This window comes from Ranitomeya imitator, chromosome 2 (genome assembly GCF_032444005.1).
Source record: "Ranitomeya imitator isolate aRanImi1 chromosome 2, aRanImi1.pri, whole genome shotgun sequence".
NCBI lineage: Eukaryota > Metazoa > Chordata > Amphibia > Anura > Dendrobatidae > Ranitomeya > Ranitomeya imitator.
The window spans coordinates 308958891-308984077 of record NC_091283.1 but is presented as its reverse complement, the minus strand read 5'-3'; the positions used below and the strand labels follow the sequence as shown (position 1 = coordinate 308984077).

General features: G+C 44.5%; 1 pseudogene; it reads left to right on the top strand.

The window, feature by feature from the left end:
- LOC138666459 (zinc finger protein 420-like) overlaps positions 1–25187 on the top strand; it is an 88857-nt pseudogene that overhangs the window by 16169 nt on the left and 47501 nt on the right.

Here is a 25187-nt window from a genome sequence, read left to right as displayed (position 1 = left end):
GGTCCACACAAAACCCTGAAGAAAACCACGCAAAGGGGGCAAAAAGACCCTCTGTACCGAACTAACGGCACGGAGGTACACCCTTTGCGTCCCAGAGCTTCCAGCAAAACAAATAGACAAGCTGGACAGAAAAAATAGCAAACAAATAGCAAAGGAGAACTTAGCTATGCAGAGCAGCAGGCCACAGGAATGATCCAAGGAAAAACAAGTCCAACACTGGAACATTGACAGGAAGCATGGATCAAAGCATTAGGTGGAGTTAAGTAGAGAAGCACCTAACGACCTCACCAGATCACCTGAGGGAGGAAACTCAGAAGCCGCAGTACCACTTTCCTCCACAAACGGAAGCTCCCAGAGAGAATCAGCCGAAGTACCACTTGTGACCACAGGAGTGAACTCTGCCACAGAATTCACAACAGAATCACCACAGTAAAAACACAGCCCATTCCGACGTCTGTGTTCTTGCTGTTCAGCTCTAGTCAAAGTCCTATCACACTGCATAGGCTCAGGCCTATGCTCAGAGAATACCGCCAAATGGTGCACAGCTTTGCGCTCACGCAAGCGCCGATCGATCTGAATGGCCAAGGACATAGACTCATTCAGACCAGCAGGCGTGGGAAATCCCACCATGACATCCTTAAGGGCTTCAGAAAGACCCTTTCTGAAAATTGCCGCCAGGGCACACTCATTCCACTGAGTAAGCACAGACCACTTTCTAACTTCTGATAGTACACCTCTGCTTCATCCTGACCCTGACACAAAGCCAGCAAGATTTTCTCTGCCTGATCCACTGAATTTGTTTCATCATAAAGCAATCCAAGCGCCAGAAAAAACGCATCTACATCACGCAATGCAAGATCTTCTGGCGCAAGGGAAAATGCCCAGTCTTGAGGGTCACCACGCAACAAAGAATAAATGATTTTTACTTGTTGAATGGGGTCACCAGAGGAGCGAGGTTTCAAAGCTAGAAACAGTTTACAATTATTTTTGAAATTCAGGAACTTAGATCTATCCCCAGAAAACAAATCAGGAATTGGAATTCTAGGCTCTAACATCGGATTCTGAACCAATAAATCTTGAATGTTTTGTACCCTTGCAGTGAGATGATCCACACAAGAGGACAGACCTTGAATGTCCATATCTACACCTGTATCCTGAACCACCCAGAGGCTTAGGGGAAAAGAAAGACAAAAAACACTGCAGAGAAAAAAAAATGGTCTCAGAACTTCTCTTATCCCTCTATTGAGATGCATTAATACTTTGGGCCAGCTGTACTGTTATGACCTGGTGGTTAGGAGCACCCGGAAAGACCTGATGGTTAAACTCACACAGGACAAGCTCTGGGAAGAGGGAGCTCTGCCGACCGCAACCCCTAATCCTATCACACAACTAGAAATAGCCGTGGAGCGTACCTAACACGACCTAGACACCTCTTCACAGCCTAAGAGCTAACTAGCCCTAAAGATAGAAAATAAAGCCTACCTTGCCTCAGAGAAATTCCCCAAAGGAAAAGGCAGCCCCCCACATATATTGACTGTGAGATAAGATGAAAGTCACAAACACAGAAATGAAACAGGTTTTAGCAAAGGGAGGCCAGACTTACTAAACAGACTGAGGATAGGAAAGGTATCTTTGCGGTCAGCACAAAACCCTACAAAAAGACCACGCAGAGTGTGCAAAAAGACCTCCGCACCGACTCACGGTGCAGAGGTGCCACTCTGCATCCCAGAGCTTCCAGCTAGCAGGGCAAGATCATGATAGCCAGCTGGACAAGGAAACAATGAACAAATAAATAACTAGCAGGGACTTAGCTTCTGCTGGAGTAGACAGGTCACCAGAAAGATCCAAGAGCGAACTGAACCAGTACAAGAACATTGACAGCTGGCATGGAGTAACGATCTGAGTGGAGTTAAATAGAACAGCCAGCCAAAGAATAAACTATGTCACCTGTGGAAGGAACCTCAGAAGCAGCAGCTCCACTCACAGCCACCAGAGGGAGTCCATGGACACAACTCGCCGAAGTACCATTCATGACCACAGGAGGGAGTTCGATAACAGAATTCACAACAGTACCCCCCCCCCTTGAGGAGGGGTTACCGAACCCTCACCAGAGCCCCCAGGCCGATCAGGACGAGCCAAATGAAAGGCTCACCGGTCACATTTCCCCTCTGAGCCCTGTTCATAACCTTTGCTCCTTTCCTCTCAAGGTACTCCACATCAACCCTCCTTTCCCAGAGGCTGCAGCTCCCTCGTGGCTGTCAGACCTCTCTGCGTCTCTCCTAGACGTCCATCCACTTCATTGTTCCTCTCCAACTAACCTAACTCCTCCTCCAGGTCAGGATACATATAGCTGGGGGACGCTCCCCTGGATTCAGAATGTGTTGCATGTGGGTGCCTTACCTGGTGAAGAGATCTCCCTTGCCTCTGATCATGACATTACCTTCCCCGAAGGAAAAGCAACATCACTGTAGCAACCAGTTACCTGGGGTGCTACATTAACCTTCAGTGAATTCATCTATAGTAGTGACTATTTTGACTCCACCGCCACTTTCCAAAAATTAGCGCGCAGTGGATGTTGGAGAGTGAAAACTGTGAATATACCATTTTATTACTCACCACATAGTGCCCAGATTGTGCTCCAAGAGTCACACACCGTAAATTAAGTGGGTTCTTCTCACAATAATAATGACAACTACATGGGTCCTAATTTTGATTTGGGCACACTGAAAGGCTCAGAAGCGATGGGAAGTCATAATGCTATTTGAACATTTCCATTGAAGAAGAACTCGCCACCTCTCGTGGCAGCCTGTTCCACTCATTGATCTCCCTCACTGTCAAAAGGTTTTTTTCTAATATCCAATCTGTGTCTCCTCCACTTCAGTTTCATCCCATTGCTTCTAGTCTTTCCTTATGCAAATGAGAATAAATCAATAAAGCTATTTTTACATAACATATATACTCGAGCATAAGCCGACCCGAATATAAGTTGAGTCACCTAATTTTACCTCAAAAAAGTGGGAAACTTATTGACTCGAGTATAAGCCGGGTATGCATTGTCCCCTCATCCCTATCCTTGTATGCGTGGCTCCTCATTCCTATCCTTGCATGCAAGGCTCCTCATCCCTATCCTTGTATGCAAGGCTCCTCATCCCTATCCTTGTATGCAATGCTCCTTATTCCTATCCTGGTATGATTGGCCCCAGTCCTATCCTTGTATGCATGGCCCCATTCCTATCCTTGTATGCAAGGCTCCTTATCCCTATCCTGGTATGATTGGCCCCCATCCCTATGCTTGTATGCATGGCCCCATCCCTATCCTTGTATGCATATTCCCATCCCTATCCTTGTATGCACGGCTCCATCCCTATCCTTGTATGCACGGCCCCTTCCCTATCCTTGTATGCACGGCCCCATCCCTATCCTTGTATGCACGGCCCCATCCCTATGCTTGTATACATGCCCTCATCCCTATCCTTGTATGCATGGCCCCATTCTTATCCTGGTATGCAAGACTCCAGTCATATGCACGGCCCCATCCCTATCCTTGTATGATTGGCCTTCATCAAAAAACATTAAACAAATAAACCATTATGTTGAGGGAGGATCTAAAGTGATCCTTCACGGTTGACTCAGTGATTTCCAGATTAATCTAAAGGGCGTTGCCGGCAACGAAAATGACCAGACGGAGACTCGTGCCTCTGTGTGGGGGATCGAGCAGATCTCTGGGCCCTCGTTTATTGTGTGACTTTTCATAGTCATAGAAATTATACTTCAACCAATCAGCATAAGAACACGTTCACAGTTCTTAACCTATAAGAATACAGGAAAAACTTAACCCATGAGGATACAGGAAAAATGGAAACTACAGATATAGTCATGTCTTTTTGGCATAGAAAAACATATTAACAGATGCCTCAGTCTTGTATAGCGATACCCCCACGAGTCTCTTATCTGGCTCACTCACTTGAGTTAGAATACTCAAGGTCTTTATACCAATTATGAACCATAGACTAGCTGAATAACAAAATGTTATCTTCATGAGAAACAGGACAGAATTATTTCATAGCAGCTGTAACCTTCTACCTAAGTAAATAACAGAATTTATCTTTAACCAACAACAAAATGGAGTCAAAGCACAAAATGGAGAATCTTTCATAATTTGTTCCTTCACATTCCCCCCTAGATAAATTTTGTTAACTAATGTCCAGCATCAGAGGTACTATCCCAAGCTATAAGCTCGAGGGGTACTGGTCTTCACATGACTGGTGCCATGTTACCAGCCATGGCTGTTGCGGCGTACCCGTCCCCCCTGTATACTACAATTTACGAATAACAATTATTGATAACAGTAGTTGGGATCTTTTGAAGATAGCCATGCGCTTGGCTTCAACATCTTCATCTGGTAACTTTGTGAAATCGGTGTAGAGAGCAGGGGTGGCAACACTTTTGGTTTCATCATTAGTTGTCTTAGTGCAGAATTTCCTAATACATACAGAAATACACCAAAGAACAAGTTTTAGTATTACATACATGACAAGGATAAAGGCAGCGATATGTAACAAACTTTGCAAGATTCCAGCTATCCAGCCGCAAGTCCCTCAAACCAATTGGCTGGATTAAGAAAGGAGAAGGTGTCTGCCCACCAACTGTCCTTATTACGGTCATTGTCTTTATCATATTAATCTCTGAGTCTTTGAATATCTTCTAACTTATGTGAATACTGGCAGCCATCTTAAATACAGTTAAATTTGCATTAGCAAACATAAGGAGAAAAACTTATTGTTTCACAGCATAAGAATATATAAAAGTACAAAAGAGTATAAAGATATATATTTTCACCTTGACAACCCCCTAAACACTAAGTTTTTCCCTAAAAAGAAAGATCCTTCGAGACTGTCCATGTGATGGGGAAAGGGGAGGTTGATTGCTTCATTTAGACACCTTAGAAGTTCTTCCCTTGCGAGAGGCCTCCAGGCAGCTGAACTAAATCTCTTAGCATCATCTGAGAGTAAAGGGTATTGACTAACTTCTTGAGGGGGACGTACTTGGGGATCTCCCCTGGATCAGTGCCATCGCACTCTGGTGAGTCTACTTCTTGGTTGAGGAAGGTGCCAGTCGGAGTTGCCTCAGTGATAACCTTTTTATACAGGGGAATAACACAACAGAGGATTATCGATCCAACTACAAGAAGGGCAATCAGTACCAGACAAGCTTGTTGAAAGAATCCTTTGAGCCCACCCAACCAGCCGGAAAAGAAAGATGTGTCTACTCCAACATTAGTTTTTAATTCTGCTGCTAACCCAGTTATCTTTTTAAGGGCTATCATGGTCTTTCCATTTACCCCAGAGTTCTGAGGGATATAGGTACAACATTCCTCTCCCACCATCCCACAGACTCCTCCTTTCTCAGCTAAGATCATATCAAGGGCTAGTCGGTTTTGGAGGGTCATTCTAGTGTTAGGGCCCAACTCCTCAACTATACCCTGGAAAGCATCACAGGTAAAATTGAAAAACCTTTGTTCACTGTAATATATGTAATTGATCCCATCAACATTTTTATTAATCTGCACCTGTGGGATTATAGAAGCGAAGCTAGCATAGATCTAGTTCTGGGCTTTAAATTGGTCAGGCACCCCCCTTGGCACTCCAATGCCATCGACATATACCAATGGATTTTCTTCATAACTCATATGGAGCTGATCGAGACTTCTCCTCCTTCGGGTATATTCATCAGGTGTCTCTGGATCCCAAGGTAAAATCTTGAACTGCATAGCTAGTTTAACAAGGGTGCATTGACCTGTCCAGGCATTAGGCAACCTAGGACGGAGCTTACCATCTCCACATAACCAATAAATATCGTACATATACTGTGTATGTTTAGCTAGCAAGTCAGTATCCAGGGAACTGTTCTCTTTGCAGAAACCTGTCTCGAAGACCCCTACTGGTGTACCTGTAGTGTCGTGGGTATTATAGCAGGTATAATTATCAGCTAGCACAGTTATCCCTCCTGGGACCTTTAGTTTAGGTGCTTCATGAATTAGTGGGACATAATCTGAGCAATCAGTGGGCTTTAAACCCTTCAACAGATTCATAACACAGGCAGTGGTATTAAGTATATCCAATATATCCCCAAATTTGATCATCTGGATAATCTGTGGCCCTAAGCAATTTATCCCACATTTGTGTAATCATAGGGTAAATGAAAATAGAACTGACAATTTTATTGGCTATACCCATCTGTACTATTAATCTTTCATGATATTGTACAAACTTATTATTCAAGGATGTTGTGGAATTTAGGCTGTCCCATTCGGTTATCAATATTATTAAATGGAAATACGAAAAACCAAAACATCATGTCCCCTTATTTGCCACTAGTCTGTTTGACCAGCTTGCAGTGCGATACGTGGATCCATGTCGGCCCTCCTTCCAGCTTTACTAACATAGGAGTGATGAGGAGGACCTGTTAGGGACCGTCATACAAGGGTTCTAGTCCGTGTTTTCTGACATAGCTTTTCATGACCATAAAACCACCAGGCTTCAAATTATAACCAATATCGGTTTCTGCTGAATCTGGAAGGAAAGAAGAAACTAAAACATAGGTGTTAGCAACATTTTTACTAAGCTGAATAACATTTTGAACAGCACGGTCAGTTTCTTCTGACAACTACTGAGACTGAAAATTTACAACTGAGAACCTAGCACCAAACAATATCTCATATGGGGACAGGCCATGTTTTGCAATAGGGGTAGTACGAATATATAAGAGCCCTGGCCATGGAGCCGTAGTCTCCTGCATCATTTTGGTCAATTGTCCCTTCAGTGTGCCGTTCAGCCTCTTAACTTTCCCACTAGATTGTGGATGGTACGGAGTATGGAGGGCTACAGTGGATCCAAGCATTGTCAGAACCTCCTGATACACATGAGAAGAAAAGTCCTGGCCTTGGTCACTTTCAACAACTTCTGGAACACCATATCTGCATATAACTTCCATCACCAGTTTCTTTGCTGTGGTCTTTGCAGTCATGTTGGTAGCAGGGAATGCTTCTGGCCAACTGGAGAACATGTCGACAATCACCAGACAATATTCATACCTTCAGACTTAGGCAACGTGATGTGGTCCACCTGGAGCCTTTGGAAAGGATAGTCGGGCTTAGCAAGATGCTTTGGGGGTACACGTTGAAGTTGACCGGGATTGCAGGTCTGACAGATATTACATGCACGGTTGAGTGCTGTCAGAACTGTAGAAATACCTGGAGTCCAGTAGAATTTTTGTACCAGGGCTAGGGCCTGTTTTATTTTTATTTATTTTTTTCCTTGATGTGTGGGCCCATGTGCCCACGTGGCAATAGCAGGGTACATCCGCTTAGGGAGACACACAAGTTGGTCCTTTTTCCAGAGACCATTGTCCATACATGCTCCATCAGCTTCATTTCTTCCTTTGGAGACATTCTCTGCATCGTCATTAAGCGATCTCGCGGGGTCCGGCAGAAAACCTCAGTCTGGCATAGATCATCAGGTTCCTGTAGAGTCAGTGTTTCTTGTAACTGTTTACGCTGAGAGCGTGTGGTCACCATAGCTGGTATGGGCGGTTCAACGGGTTGAAGAGCAGCAGCTTTTGCTTGCATATCCGCAAAGGTGTTACCAACAGTCTGTGGACTGTTCCATAGTACCATGCTCCTTAACTTTGATAATGGCCACCTGGGTAGGTAATTTGATTGAGTCCATAAGGGTTTTAACAACTTCAGCATTCTTCACTGGAGTCCCGGCAGTAGTAACAAACCCTCGATCGGCCCATAGGGCTCCGAAATCATGAGCAATACCAAATGCATACTGTGAGTCCGTGTATATATTAGCCCGCCTGTCTTTGGCCAGAACACATGCAGTAGACAGATCCTGAAGTTCTACTTCTTGTGCTGACAGTGAGGGAGGGAGTGCAGCTACGGGCACTACAGTATCTTCTGTAGTAACAGCGTATCCTGTGTGGAATCTGCCAAAATCATCAGCATATCTTGAACAGTCTTTCAGGGCCTTGTAGAGAGGTTGCATTATGTGGGATGCGTCCGGTATCCACTGACACAATAAGTACATAGTCCAAGGAAACGCTGGAGTTCAGTCTCATCTTTTGGGAAAGGAAGGCAGCTGACGGCTATTTTTCTTTCTTCTGTGAGGTGTCTGACACCCTGAAGGAGACAGTGACCCAAAAATATCACTTGACCAAGGCAGAACCGAAGTTTCGAGGCCGAAACCTGACAGTTCAGATCTGCCAGATACTTGCGAAAACTAACAGTGGCAACAATGGCTTCCTGCTCTGTCTGTGTACACAACAAAAGGTTACCCACATACTGAAGCAACGTGACATAAGGATATTCTAACTGCCAGGGTAAAAGACATTGGCCCATATTTTTTGCAAACTGATTGGGACTGTTTTGGGCCCCTTGTGGCATAACTGTCCACGTCCATTGTCGTCCCTCATAAGTGAATGCAAACAGAAACTGGCAATCTGAGTGTAATGGAATGCTGAAGAAGGCATTGGCGAGGTCGATAACTGAACCAAGCAGCATCCTGAGATATCTGGGACAAGAGTATGTGGATTAGGCACCACTGGAGTTTCTAGAACAGTAGCTGCATTAACTGCCCGTAGGTCTTGTACCAGCCGGTACACAGGGGGTTAGCCGGGTGGGGTCTTTTTCTTAACGGGAAACAAGGGCGTGTTACATGGGGAAACACAGGGTACCAGGGCACCATTATCGAGTAACGTTTGTATTTGCCCCTTGAGGCCCCGCTCCTGATCATATTTCAAAGGGTACTGATGGACTTTGGGAAAAGGGGCACCAGGTTTGAGAAACACTTTTACTGGTTCTACAGGTATTATTGGGGTTAATCTGGGCCTATCAGGGCCATCATAACTCTGGGAAGGGCATGTAAGATATACATCTCATTATGTTCATCTGCATAGGGGTTATATAACGTAAATACCATCTGACCATCATCTTGGAATTATACTCTGGAGCGGAACTGTGATAATAAATCTGTCCCCAGTAAATTTACCGGACATGAGGGAGAGATTACGAACTGAGCAGTAACTTCAGGGAAAGGTCCCACAGGGATGGGTTTTGTGAGGGTATATTTATTGGGTCTGCCATCTACTCTAATTAAAACAAGGTCTGGGTCTGAGAATTAACATAGCGAGGGAGATTTCCAGACACAGGGTTAAAATGGATATTGAAGTATGAGACTGGATTTGTGTAAGGGAGGGGGGCTGGAGCTGGAGCCTTTTGCTTGGGCCACTGATAAGAAACCAGCTGCGTCCTTGTACTGAGCTGGGGGCTAGAGAGCGCAGCTGCTTGATTTAACCTCTAATTTTACTGCTGATACAGAGCGGGTTAAGTTCTTCTGAAAACTTTTAATTACTTTTAGTGCATCGTCCGGAGTGGAATTCTCGATGTCAGGTCTAACTGACATTATTGCCTCTTTCAATTCAGATTTAAGGCCGGACATCAAAGTTGCCACAAAAAGGTGTGAATGGGCTTTATTATACAGTGAAAACCCCAAATCTTTAAGTACTACCATAAGACGCCCATAGAACTTCTCGGCAGTCTCCCCCTTGTCCTGTGTGACATCTGTGAGGGAGGTAGCGTGGTCCACTAGTCTATCTTGTGCCCAAACCTTTAAAGCATTACAGAAATCAACATCACTCTCATAGGTTCCCCCTCAATAATTGGAAAATACCCCTCCCCAGCCTTCACATGGAGTAAGTGTAACAGATCTCTCCAGGGAGTGGAATAAATCTCTCGATTCGCTGCTATTTGTCTATAGAAAACCATGGGGGATATTTCTGAATCGGGTAACTAAAGTAGGAGGGGGTGGATACTCATAACCACTAGCAATACTAAGCATACCAGGGACTGGTGCTGGCGGTGGCTGATAACAGGTGCCGTCAGCGTTTAGCAAGGGAAAGGTGGGGGCTACGACTCCGGGTCTTTTTGCTCCACAATTGTAACAGAACTCTCTTCACTGAGAATTAGTAACTCCGCATACATCACAAATCCACCCGGCAGGATCATAGTGTGGGGGCGCACTAAGTTTTGACAACCCAGAATATATTGGTGCTTTGGGATTGAGGGGCACGGAGCTTACAGTCGGGAGGAGAGGCTTGATTTCCTGGGGAGGGACCATATCATCTAACAGGGAGCCCCCCTGTTTCAGATTATTATTTTTTAATTATTTGGCTTTCTAACACATTACCCTCAATCACTTTCTCAATTCCTTCCTGCACCACAAAACATTCAGCCACTTTCTCAGTCTTTGTCATAGTAGTAGACAGCTTCCCTTTTTCAACGTAACAAAAACAAATCCGAATTCACTTTCTCTGTTAATCCTTAATTTGCTATATATCAACCACTCAACTTGAAGCAGATAAATCTTTTACCAATCTTTTAATTACACTGATAACCAAACTATCATACAAGTTCCTTCTAAAACAAGACACCATATTTTACTTTAAACTTACAATAATTATTACAACACAAGGAGAGGATGCAGCGACTCGCCCCCTCCATACCAGAAACACAGAACTGATAAGAACATCACAGCATTCCTCAACACAAAAGAAAGCAATAGCGCAGCTGTTTGACCCCCTCCCATCGGATATCTACACAGAAACAGAATACAGCAGTTCTGAGACTTAATTAATTTCTACCAAACCTTCACACAATTCATTTGCCAGAACACCTTAGAAAAACCAATGATTGAGATTATTTTCCTCATCTTTAGGCTAACAGTATCAGATTCAACATACAAATTCAAAGTCTTCTCTTACTTCCATGGAAACATGATTCTCCTTTAGAGCTAAATATCCTTACTTTGTCGTGCATAGTACTAGAGCGGCCGTATAGTCTATTCCACTAGGTTTACCTGTCCCCCGCTGGGACAACCCAAAAACGCGGTACTCAGTGAAAGGAGGAGGGCGTCTTAGACATTCCCTCCGAATACCTCTGGATATATATATACTGTATACTTCTATATATTCCTGAGTTACGTATCCTACCCAATCTTCGATCACCTCACCGCGCCTGATTCTAACAATGATCAGGAATTCAGGATATTTTGACTATAAAGAGAATTACATCACTGGTCAATCTGGGGTGTCCGTCCCTTATGAGGTACGGTTCGAGCACTGGGCTCCCAACGGAACTACACCTCTATATGATTCCACCCAAAAATCACCCACCATCGGGGACAAACCTCAGATCCTCTTTGCAGCACAAACACAGGAAAACCACACCAAATGGTCAGTCTGGACAGTATAACTGCCAACTTCCCGTGGTTGTAGTGTGGGATGATCAGTTCCAATTTTCCAGTGCCCGTGTCCGCTCTGAGGGTCCTTTGTCTGGTTGTCCTCCGGGGGGCAGAGGCGTTCCTGGTTGGGGCCCCACGTTTTCGGGCGCCAAGCTGTTGAGGGAGGATCTAAAGTGATCCTTCACGGTTGACTCAGTGATTTCCAGATTAATCTAAAGGGCGTTGCCGGCAACGAAAATGACCAGACGGAGACTCGTGCCTCTGTGTGGGGGATCGAGCAGATCTCTGGGCCCTCGTTTATTGTGTGACTTTTCATAGTCATAGAAATTATACTTCAACCAATCAGCATAAGAACACGTTCACAGTTCTTAACCTATAAGAATACAGGAAAAACTTAACCCATGAGGATACAGGAAAAATGGAAACTACAGATATAGTCATGTCTTTTTGGCATAGAAAAACATGTTAACAGATGCCTCAGTCTTGTATAGCGATACCCCCACGAGTCTCTTATCTGGCTCACTCACTTGAGTTAGAATACTCAAGGTCTTTATACCAATTATGAACCATAGACTAGCTGAATAACAAAATGTCATCTTCATGAGAAACAGGACAGAATTATTTCATAGCAGCTGTAACCTTCTACCTAAGTAAATAACGGAATTTATCTTTAACCAACAACAAAATGGAGTCAAAGCACAAAATGGAGAATCTTTCATAATTTGTTCCTTCACAATTACACTTACCTTCCTTCGCTCCCTCGCAGCGTCTTGTCTCGATGCCAGCAGCTGCTTTATGCTTGTAAGCATTGCATGGCAGGGACGTCATGCGCTGCTCACAAGCAGAGCACGACTTCCGGAATACTCACCGCTCCCAATGCCGGAACTATGTGTGTGGGGCAGTGAGTATTAAGTAGCGCCGACAGCATCAACCGACAGGTGGTCATGTGTGCCACTACTTAAGATAAATTAATATTCAGAATGAATATTTATCTCTGTTAAGTAGCGGCACACGTGACCTCCCGACAGCTGCAGGATCGGCTGCTGCAGCTGACACTGCGCGAGCTTTTACAGAGAAATGAATATTAATTTCTTTTTAGCAGCGGGCACCGCAGTTAGCTGCAGCAGCCGGGTCCTACCTCTGTGACCCGCTGCTCCGCCGCTGCCTCTCCCCCTCCATGTTCTGGACACCTCACTCGAGTATAAGCTGAGGGGGGTGATTTCAGCACAAAAAAATGTGCTGAAAACCTCTACTTATACTCCAGTATATACATCAACTTACCATTTTTACAGACAGTTTTAGGAGAAATGTTCAAAAATATAAAGTTCAAGGATATTTTTATTGAAAAATAATTGGTTTTATTCTTGACAGATGACTGTACCTGGAGATCAGAGGGACAGCTGACATCTTCAATTTTAAAATCAGATGATCTTGAGATCTCACAGGATACAATTGAAGTGAATGCCATTAGTATATCTGGAGTATCATCCCTTCACAGCAAAGATCTGCCATCTGATTCACTACAGACTACTGAGGAAAATCAAAGACCCAAAAGAGGCATTAAAAAACAAACTGCTCCTAAAGCAAGGAAGTCTTTTTCATGTTCAGAATGTGGAAAATATTTTAATAAGAAAGGGCATCTTGATGACCACCATAGAACTCACACAGGGGAGAAGCCTTTTTCCTGTTCAGAATGTGGGAAATGTTTTGCCCTCAAAGAGAATCTTGTTAGACACCAAATATCTCACACAGGGGAGAAGCCTTTTTCATGTTTAGAATGTGGAAAATGTTTTGTGACGAAATCAACTCTTATGGAACATCAGAGAGGCCACACAGGGGAGAAGCCTTTTTTCTGTTCAGAATGTGGAAAATGTTTTGTGAGGAAATCACAGCTTGTTAAACACCAGAGACTCCACACAGGGGAGAAGCCTTTTTCATGTTCAGAATGTGGAAAATGTTTTGTGAGAAAATCAGATCTTGTTAGACACCAGAGAACCCACACAGGAGAGAAGCCTTTTTCATGTTCAAAATGTGAGAAATGTTTTGTCCGGAAATCGGATCTTGATAAACACCAGAGAACCCACACAGGGGAGAAGCTTTTTTTTTTCAGAATGTGGAAAATGTTTTTTGACAAAATCAGATCTTGTTAAGACACCAGAGACTCCTCACATGAGAGAAGCCTTTTTTTGTTCAGAATGTGGAAAATATTTTGTAGCCCTGCTCTATGTAGCAGAAGCAATCAGACAAGTGCAGCTTCTAGTCTCCCATGGGGACTATTGAAGCAAGTAGATACCGTATATACTCGAGTATAAGCCGAGATTTTCAGCCCCTCTCGGCTTATACTCGAGTCATACCCAGGGGTCGGCAGGGAGGGGGAGCGGGGGCTATCTAATTATACTCATCTACTCCTGGCGCGATCCCTGCACGTCCCTGCTTCAAAGCACCATATCTATGGGGGATCGGCCCGATGGTGGCACGGACTACATCGTTTGCATGCACCATCTATGGAGGAAGCTAAGTAACCCTTTTATACCTGTATGACTACTGATGAACCTCCTGCAATAAGAGGAGGGGAAACGCGTTGAGTTAGAGAAAGGGAATCACTTTGACTCATATATGATGGAGTTTATGATTTCAATAATTAGGTGATGGTATCCGTAACTTATTATATTTTGCATTTACGCTCATTTATATATGTATCTGTAAATTATATTATGTGTGGAGTCTGAATGATGAGCACATTAAGTAAATGTCTACACATACAAAATAAGACATCTTTATAACAACTGTGGATTATAATCCTCCTGATACATCTATTTGTCTATAAAGCACCTTACCTATCTTCTTTTATATAGGGTCAGATTAGTGGTTAGTCGTCGTGGAGTGGGGGCGCCATTTGCGTTTTACTAGGGTGCCAACCCCCGCTGATAGGAAGGGAAAGTTCAGCTAGTGAAATAGGTCCATTGAGTCATTGCTGCTGACTCACCACCTCTTCCAGAGGGGCACTGTTTGTGTGATTCTTTTCTTTCCCCGTCCTAGCAGGGCCCATTAGGGGTAGCAGGAAGAGTCGACGAGGAGCGGGGGCGCCATTGCGCAAGATAATAGGGTGCCAACCTCCGCTGGTAGGTAGGGCTGTTTAGTTTAGTGTAGGGATTGGCACCATCTTGGCCTTTCCTATAGTATGCTGCTATGTTGGTGATGGTGAAGTAGTGCACTTATATGGTTGTGTTTTTTATTATATTATATTAATAAAGGTTAACTTTTAATTCTGGGTTTTTTTCTGTGGGCTATCTAATTATACTCACCTACTCCTGTCGCGGTCCCTGCACGTCCCTGCTTCTTCCAGCGCTGCATATTCTTCCTTTACTGAGCGGTCACATGGTACCGCTCATTACAGTAATGAATATGCGGCTCCACCTCTCATAGGGGTGGAGCCGCATATTCATTACTGTAATGAGCGGTACCATGTGACCGCTCAGTACAGGAAGAATATGCAGCGCCGGAAGAAGCAGGGACTGCACCGCGCCAGGAGCAGGTAAGTATACGGGGAGGGGGAGCGCTGCGCAATATTTACCTCTCCTCGTTCCGGTGCGGCTCCTTCATCAGCGTCCTCTGGTTGTGACGCTGATGAAAAATTGAAACGCTGCAACATTGCAATAAAATGCAAAAATGCAATCAAAAGATCGTATCTACACCAAAATGGTAACAATAAAAACGTCAGACCGGTGTGCAAGCAATAAGCTCTCATCCAGCCCCAGGTCCCGAAAATGGAGACGCTATGGGTCTCGGAAAATGGAAACTTTTTCTTTTTTACAAACTTTGGAATTTTTTTTTCTCCACTTAAATAAAAAAGTTTAGTGTCTGTGAGCTTGTAATTGCATGTAAAGAAGCTACGGAGACACCATCACGTGTTTCTCGACGCAAGCAGTGAATAGCCAGGCCTTTCCCCGGGAAGGAACAACCACGGGAAGGGCAGCATCCTATGAAGGAAAGCCACCTATGCCAAGCATGGTATCCATCCACAGACAGCTGTTTCGGGGTTTTTGCCCCTCATCAGTGTGGAGTAGGAATCTGGCTATTAGGAGCAGTGCCTAGTAAAAAGGCTATAAAGGCACAGATGATTGGCCTCGGGGACACCAAAACATCCAACACCGTGGAGACACCATCACGTGTTTCTCAACGCAGTGATTCCAGAACACTGCCCCCATCCCTTATGGGAAATATGCAGATGCATGTAAAGAAGCTGCGGAGACACCATCACGTGTTTCTCGACGCAAGCAGTGAATAGCCAGGCCTTTCCCCGGGAAGGAACAACCACGGGAAGGGCAACATCCTATGAAGGAAAGCCACCTATGCCAAGCATGGTATCCATCCACAGACAGCTGTTTCGGGGTTTTTGCCCCTCATCAGTGTGGAGTAGGAATCTGGCTAATAGGAGCAGTGCCTAGTAAAAAGGCTATAAAGGCACAGATGATTGGCCTCTGGGAGACCAAAACATCCAACACCGCGGAGACACCATCACGTGTTTCTCAACGCAGTGATTCCAGAACACTGCCCCCATCCCTTATGGGAAATATGCAGATGCATGTAAAGAAGCTGCGGAGACACCATCACGTGTTTCTCGACGCAAGCAGTGAATAGCCAGGCCTTTCCCCGGGAAGGAACAACCACGGGAAGGGCAGCATCCTATGAAGGAAAGCCACCTATGCCAAGCATGGTATCCATCCACAGACAGCTGTTTCGGGGTTTTTGCCCCTCATCAGTGTGGAGTAGGAATCTGGCTATTAGGAGCAGTGCCTAGTAAAAAGGCTATAAAGGCACAGATGATTGGCCTCTGGGAGACCAAAACATCCAACACCGCGGAGACACCATCACGTGTTTCTCAACGCAGTGATTCCAGAACACTGCCCCCATCCCTTATGGGAAATATGCAGATGCATGTAAAGAAGCTGCGGAGACACCATCACGTGTTTCTCGACACAAGCAGTGAATAGCCAGGCCTTTCCCCGGGAAGGAACAACCACGGGAAGGGCAGCATCCTATGAAGGAAAGCCACCTATGCCAAGCATGGTATCCATCCACAGACAGCTGTTTCGGGGTTTTTGCCCCTCATCAGTGTGGAGTAGGAATCTGGTTATTAGGAGCAGTGCCTAGTAAAAAGGCTATAAAGGCACAGATGATTGGCCTCGGGGAGACCAAAACATCCAACACCACGGAGAGACCATCACGTGTTTCTCAACGCAGTGATTCCAGAATACTGCCCTCATCCCTCATGAGAAATATGCAGATGCATGTAAAGAAGCTGCGGAGACACCATCATGTGTTTCTTGACGCAAGCAGTGAATAGCCAGACCTTTCCCCGGGAAGGAACAACCACGGGAAGGGCAGTATCCTATGAAGGAAAGCCACCTATGCCAAGCATGGGTCTCGGAAAAGGGAAACTTTTTTTTTTTTTACAAACTTTGGAATTTTTATTTCTCCACTTAAATAAAAAAATTTAGTGTCTGTGAGCTTGTAATGACCTGGAGAATCATAATGTCAGGTCAGTTTTAGCATTTAGTGAACATGGTAAAAAAATAAATAAAAAAAACTGTTGTGGAATTGGACTTTTCTTGCAATTTCACCGCATTTGGATTTTTTCCCGCTTTCCCTTACATGGTATGGTAAAATAAATGGTGCCTTTCAAAAGTACAACTTGTCCTGCAAAAAACAAGCCCTCGTATGGACATATTGACGGACAAATATAAAAGCTATGGCTGTGTGGATAAGAGGAGCAAAAAATGGAAACTCAAAAACAGAAATAACCCTGGTTCTTAAGGGGTTAAATAGACCAATCATGAGGAATAAGAAGGGGTTGTCCTAGTAGTGGACAACCCTTTTAAACATCTAAAATTCCACACAGATAGCAGTCATTATTAGCGATAAGCGAGCACTAAAATATTTGAGCCAACAGGTCGTATGCTCAGCAGACGTTTCCAGGAAGACCGAGGGGGCAGGAAAATTGCTGAAATTGATGAAAACGGCTCTAAATTGGAATGAGAACAGCATGACTCTCAGGTCGCTTTTAGGATCAATGTTGTCGGAGTATTACGCCACTTTTAAGGAGTGACAACAAAACATCCAAAACCGAAAAGAAAATGTACAGGGGGATTGGCCCCTACACACATCCGTCATTAACGGACAGGTGACGTCACCGTTCAGTCACCCCCCCCTTCCCGCACACCACGCTACTCCTACAGCGGCGCCAGTACTGAAGGATCAAATGTCTTCCTTGGATTATTGCCTGCCATGCAATTGCACAAGAGAAATAGCGGAGAGCTGCCCCGGCCAGTGCCAGCAAATCTCTGACAGGATCTTCTAAGATCAGCGGTGGGTCCGGTCACAGTGCCTTGGTGCTGCGCCTCGATACTGCGATCGTTGTGGATAGTGCAATTTAAAAATTCAATACAAATAATTTATTTAATTCATAACATAACAAACTTCCATAAACTATGGATAACATAATAATAAGGGACATAGCACAAAAACCAAATATTGCAAAACATCACTGGATCATGTTCAGACTAGATGGACCTACAAGATATTAACTTACTAGGTGAAAGCAAATATCAATGAGGCATAAATAAATATTAACCATAAATGCTCACCAAAATATAGATGTCCATACATCAGCCTAATTATCAGACTGACACTAATAGCCTCACTGACAGCCAAATAGCCACACTGAAAGAATATAGCAGACTGTCTCCCTAGTTACATAACCATGCCTACATGCCATAAATGAGTACATAGACAGCCGCCCTTACCCTATATAAACCTAATAATCTCATAGGGGCAAAACCATGTATCAGATCATACCTGTGGACATGATGACAATGACGCTCATGCAATGAAACACCTCAACATGATCGACCTGAACATGATCCAGTGATGTTTTGCAATATTTGGTTTTTGTGCTATGTCCGTTATTATTATGTTATCCATAGTTTATGTAAGTTTGTTATGTTATGAATTATTTGTATTGAATTTTTAAATATTGGATCAGTGCTCCTTCTTCTTTTCCTCCAGTAGTCTTAATATAACAGGGGAACAGGTACATAAGGAAAAAATGGGGCTTAGTGAGACCAACTGTATCACAGTACCAAAATACACAAAGGGCTACAAGGTACCCCCCACTGCATCGACACACCAAAAGAATGGTAATCTATTGCACCCAATATGAGTGAGAATATGGGCCTTAAAATGTCTATATAAAATAGAGAGGTCAGCAACAGGTTATACAGGGAATACACTGCCAATGCAAGAAAGTTCCCACCCATTGTCCCTGACCGGCCATAAATCAATTAACACACATATCGGCTAATACAAATGTCCCACAGTGTATACCTGATGAGTGCCAACAGTGGGGGATCTGTTATGATCTGGTGGCCTAGGAGCAGCATGAGACGGACTCTGGAGAAGGTGGTCCCTGTACTGACCGCAAACCCTGAACCTAGCAGCGCAACTAGAAGTAGCCGTGGGGGGTAGCTAACACTCCCTAGACCCCTCGACACAGCCTAAGAACTAACTTCCCCTAAAGACAGAAACAGGAAACCTATCTTGCCTCAGAGAAAATCCCCAAAGGATAGATAGCCCCCCACAAATATTGACTGTGAGAGGAGAGGGAAATAACATACGCAGACATGAAATCAGAATTTAGCATAGGAGGCCATACTAGCTAAAAAGAAAGAATAGAACAGAGTACTATGCGGTCAGTATAAAAACGCTAGAAAATATCCACCGTAGAAAATACAAATCACCACATCTGACTAAAGACATGGAGGGTATATCTGCATCTCCAGAGACACAGCTTGGCTGCAAAAAATCCTTCACATACAAAGCTGGACAAGACAAAACATGAAAATGCACAGAACTATAAGGTCCACAGCAGGTGGACAGCAAAAACAAAGTCAGGACTTATCTTTGTAGAAAGGCACAGCAAACAGGAGAGACCAGAAGGGAAGTGAATCCTCCAAAAACAATGGACAACTGGCACTGACTAAAGGATCAAGCAGGACTAAATAGCTGATTTCAAATTGCAAAAAGTGAACACACCTGATAGATGCTGCGATCCACAGACAGCCGCACTAACACTCATAACCACCGGAGGGAGCCCAAGAGCAGAATTCACAACAGTACCCCCCCCTTGAGGAGGGGTCACCGAACCCTCACCAGAGCCCCCAGGCTGATCAGGACGAGCCAAATGAAAGGCACGAACCAAATCGTCAGCATGAACATCGGAGGCAACAACCCAAGAATTATCCTCCTGGCCATAACCCTTCTACTTGACCAGATACTGAAGCTTCCGCCTCGAAAAACGAGAATCCAAAATCTTCTCAACCACATACTCCAACTCCCCATCAATCAACACCGGAGCCGGAGGATCAACAGAGGGAACAACGGGCACCACATACTTCCGCAACAAAGATCTATGGAAAACATTATGGATGGAAAAAGAGGCTGGAAGGGCCAAACAAAAAGACACTGGATTGATAATCTCAGAAATCTTTTAAGGACCAATAAACCAAGGCTTGAACTTAGGGGAAGAAACCTTCATAGGAACATGACGGGAAGACAACCAGACCAAATCCCCAACCCGAAGCCGGGAACCAACACACCGACGACAGTTAGCAAAACGCTGAGCCTCCTCCTGAGACAACACCAAATTGTCCACCACATGAGCCCAAATCTGCTGCAGCCTGTCAACCACCGAATCCACACCAGGACAATCAGAAGGCTCAACCTGCCCTGAAGAAAAACGAGGATGAAAACCAAAATTACAAAAAAAAGGCGAAACCAAGGTAGCAGAACTAGCCCAATTATTAAGGGCAAACTCGGCCAATGCAAGAAAGCTACCCAATTATCCTGATCAGTAGACACAAAGCATCTCAAATAGGTTTCCAAAGTCTGATTAGTTCGCTCAGTTTGGCCATTTGTCTGAGGATGAAATGCGGAAGAAAAAGACAAATCAATGCCCAGCTTAGCACAAAAGGCCCGCCAAAACCTAGAAATAAACTGGGAACCTCTATCAGACACAATATTCTCCGGAATGCCATGCAAACGAACCACATGCTGAAAAAACAACGGGACCAAATCAGAAGAGGAAGGCAATTTAGGCAAAGGTACCAAATGAACCATCTTAGAAAACCGGTCACAAACCACCCAGATAACAGACATCCTCTGGGAAACCGGAAGCTCTGAAATAAAATCCATAGAAATATGCGTCCAAAGTCTCTCAGGGACCGGCAAAGGCAGAAGCAACCCACTAGCGTGGGAACAGCAAGGCTTAGCCCGCGCACAAATCCCACAGGACTGCACAAAAGAATGCACATCCTGTGACAAAGAAGGCCACCAAAAGGACCTACCAACCAAATCTCTGGTACCAAAAATCCCAGGATGGCCAGCCAACACAGAACAATGAACCTCAGAAATCACTTTACTAGTCCATCTATCAGGAACAAACAGTTTCCCCACTGGACAGCGGTCAGGTTTATTAGCCTGAAATTCCTGAAGAACCCGTCGTAAATCAGGGGAGATGGCAGAAAGAATAACCCCTTCCTTCAAAATGCCGACCGGCTCAAGAACCCCAGGGGAATCAGGAAAAAAACTCCTAGAGAGAGCATACGCCTTAACATTCTTAGTACCAGGAATGTATGAGACCACAAAATCAAAACGGGAGAAAAACAGGAACCATTTAGCCTGTCTAGGATTCAGCCGTTTGGCAGACTCGAGGTAAATCAGATTCTTATGATCGGTCAGGACCACAATACGGTGCTTGGCCCCCTCAAGCCAATGTCGCCACTCCTCAGATGCCCACTTCATAGCCAACAACTCCTGATTGCCGACATCATAATTGCGTTCCGCAGGCGAAAACTTCCGAGAAAAGAAGGCACACGGTTTCATCAAGGAACCATCAGAATTCCTCTGAGACAAAACAGCCCCTGCCCCAATCTCAGACGCGTCAACCTCAACCTGGAATGGAAGAGACGTAACACAGGGGCAGAAGTAAATCGGCGTTTAAGCTCCTGAAAGGCAGAAACAGCCGCAGAGGACCAATTAATCACATCAGCGCCTTTCTTCGTCAAATCGGTCAGAGGCTTAACCACACTGGAGAAGTTGGCAATGAAACGACGATAAAAATTAGCAAAGCCCAAGAATTTCTGAAGGCTCTTCACAGATGTGGGTTGAATCCAATCATGAATGGCCTGAACCTTAACCGGATCCATTTCTATAGATGAGGGAGAAAAAATGAAACCCAAAAAAGAAACCTTCTGCACTCCAAAGAGGCACTTTGACTCCTTCACAAATAAATCAGGATCTGAAATACCATCCTGACCTGTTTCACATGAGACTCCCAATCATTGGAAAAAATCAAAATATCATCCAAATATACAACCATGAATTTATCAAGATAACTCCGAAAGATATCATGCATGAAGGATTGGAACACAGATGGGGCATTAGAGAGTCCGAATGGCATCACAAGGTATTCAAAATGGCCTTTGGGCGTATTAAATGCAGTTTTCCATTCGTCACCCTGCTTAATACGAATAAGATTATATGCCCCTCGAAGGTCAATCCTAGTAAACCAGCTAGCCCCCTTAATCCTAACAAACAAATCAGTAAGCAAAGGGTATTGAAATTTGACCATGATCTTATTCAAGAGGCGATAATCAATACAGGGTCTCAAGGAGCCATCCTTCTTGGCAACAAAAAAAAAACCTGCTCCCAATGGTGAAGAAGATGGCCGAATATGCCCCTTCTCCAAAGACTCCTTAATATAGCTCCGCATGGCGGCATGTTCTGGCACAGACAGGTTGAAAAGTCGGCCCTTTGGGAACTTACAACCTGGAATCAAGTCAATAGCACAATCACAGTCCCTATGCGGTGGAAGGGAACTGGATTTGGGCTCATCGAATACATCCTGGAAATCTGACAAAAACTCAGGAATTTCAGAAGAGGGGGAAGAGGAAATTGACATCAAAGGAACGTGACCATGAACCCCCTGACAACCCCAACTAGTCACAGACATAGATCTCCAATCTAACACCGGATTATGTACCTGTAACCATGGAAAACCCAGCACAATATCATCATGCAAATTATGCAACACGAGAAAACGACAATCTTCCTGATGGGCTGGCGCTATGCGCATGGTCAGCTGTGTCCAAAACTGAGGTTTATTTTTAGCCAACGGTGTAGAATCAATGCCCCTTAAAAGAATAGGGTTCTGCAAAGGCTGCAAGGGGAAAACACAACGTCTGGCAAATTCTAAGTCCATTAAGTTCAGAGCGGCGCCTGAATCCACAAATGCCATGACAGAAAATGATGATAATGAGCAGATCAAGGTCACAGATAACAGAAATTTAGGTTGTATAGTACTGATGGTAACAGAACTAGCTATTCTCTTTGTACGCTTAGGGCAATCAGAAATAGCATGAGCAGAATCGCCGCAGTAAAAACACAACCTATTCTGATGCCTGAATCTTTGACGTTCAGCTCTAGACAAAATCCTATCACACTGCATAGGCTCAGGGCTCCGCTCAGAGAACAACGCCACAGGGTGCACAACTCTGCACTCGCGCAAGCGCCGATCAATCTGAATGGCCAGAGACATAGAATCACTCAGACCAGCAGGCGTGGGGAACCCCACCATAACATCTTTAACGGATTCAGAAAGACCCTTTCTGAAAATTGCCGCCAAGGCATCCTCATTCCATTTAGTCAGTACAGACCATTTTCTAAATTTCTGGCAATACGATTCTGCCGCTTCTTGACCTTGACACAGGGCCAACAAGATTTTCTCAGCCTGATCCACAGAATTAGGCTCATCATACAATAACCCCAATGCCTGAAAGAAAGAATCAACATTAAGCAAAGCAGGATTGCCAGTTTCCAGGGAAACTGCCCAATCCTGTGGGTCACCACGCAGCAGAGATATGATTTTAACCTGCTGAATAGGATCACCAGAAGACCGGGATCTAAATGCAAAAAACAGTTTACAGTTATTTTTGAAACTCAAAAATTTGGATCTGTCACCAAAGAATAAATCAGGAGTGGGAATCTTAGGTTCTAAGCCAGGAGTCTGAACAATATAATCTGAAATACCCTGTACCCTGGCAGCAAGCTGATCCACACGAGAAACTAACTCCTGAACATTCATGTTATTACTAGATTCCGTAGCCACCCAGAGATTAAGAGGGAGGAAAATACAAAACAGGCTAAGGAAAAAAAATGGCTCAAAACCTTCCCTCCCTTCTTCTGAGATGCAATTAACTCATTGTTGGTCAGTTGTACTGTTATGATCTGGTGGCCTAGGAGCAGCATGAGACGGACTCTGGAGAAGGTGGTCCCTGTACTGACCGCAAACCCTGAACCTAGCAGCGCAACTAGAAGTAGCTGTGAGGGGTACCTAACACTCCTTAGACCCCTCGACACAGCCTAAAAACTAACTTCCCCTAAAGACAGAAACAGGAAACCTATCTTGCCTCAGAGAAAATCCCCAAAGGATAGATAGCCCCCCACAAATATTGACTGTGAGAGGAGAGGGAAATAACATATGCAGACATGAAATCAGAATTTAGCATAGGAGGCCATACTAGCTAAAAAAAAAGAATAGAACAGAGTACTATGCGGTCAGTATAAAAACGCTAGAAAATATCCACCACAGAAAATACAAATCACCACATCTGACTAAAGACATGGAGGGTATATCTGCATCTCCAGAGACACAGCTTGGCTGCAAAAAATCCTTCACAGACAACGCTGGACAAGACAAAACATGAAAATGCACAGAACTATAAGGTCCACAGCAGGTGGACAGCAAAAACAAAGCCAGGACTTATCTTTGTAGAAAAGCACAGCAAACAGGAGAGACCAGAAGGGAAGTGAATGCTCCAAAAACAATGGACAACTGGCACTGACTAAAGGATCAAGCAGGATTAAATAGCTGATTTCAAATTGTAAAAAGTGAACACACCTGATAGATGCTACGATCCACAGACAGCCGCACTACCACTCATAACCACCGGAGGGAGCCCAAGAGCAGAATTCACAACAGGGATCCTGGGCCCAGGATAAATCAGTTATAGGCAAATTTAGTCTATGCACAGATAACATCCAGCGGAATCTAGTGGCGGTACAACCAACCCATTCAGAGCTTTGGCCGCAAAGTTATGGGCCAGCCACCATTCTGGACAGATAATGTTCTCAGAGATAGGAGGAAGAGGCTGCACCACCCGGGGGGTGGGAGCAAATGTGTGAGGTAGCAGCCTAAGAGAAATAAGGTAGCCCCTCATTTTGGGCTTAGTTTTTCTGATGGCCGGAGGATACATTAGCTGACGTAGCCCAGAAAGCCTGTTACTAAGATTTGGACCTGTGATCCATCAGCGCCTTCCTGTGGTCACATGCTACATAACACGGTAATTGCAACCTATCTATACCCTATCTTTGTACTACACTCCGGACTGTATATATTTGCTCTTGTATATATAACTGTAGTTTCTAGTGCTCCTCGTCAGCGATTAAATATAAAATTAATCTTGGGCTGCTCTTTTATCTCTATCCATGAATCCCCACGTCCTCACACTCAGTTGGCCCGATATAAGCCTGCTGTCGGAAGGGGCTTACTTCAAATGAGGAACTAGTGGTAGAATACCATACTGTTTTAGTGAGGAACTCTGGCAGCGACGTCCTGGAGGTTTAGATATAGATCCCCAGCCTGGACTAGTGATATTTTTTCCCCCTCACTAACTCATATCTATAATGGAAGCCTTTCCAGCGACTATCTGCCTTCGGTTCAGTTCCCTGACTGACCTGAGGCAGATGGTGGCGCCAGAGACCCGATCC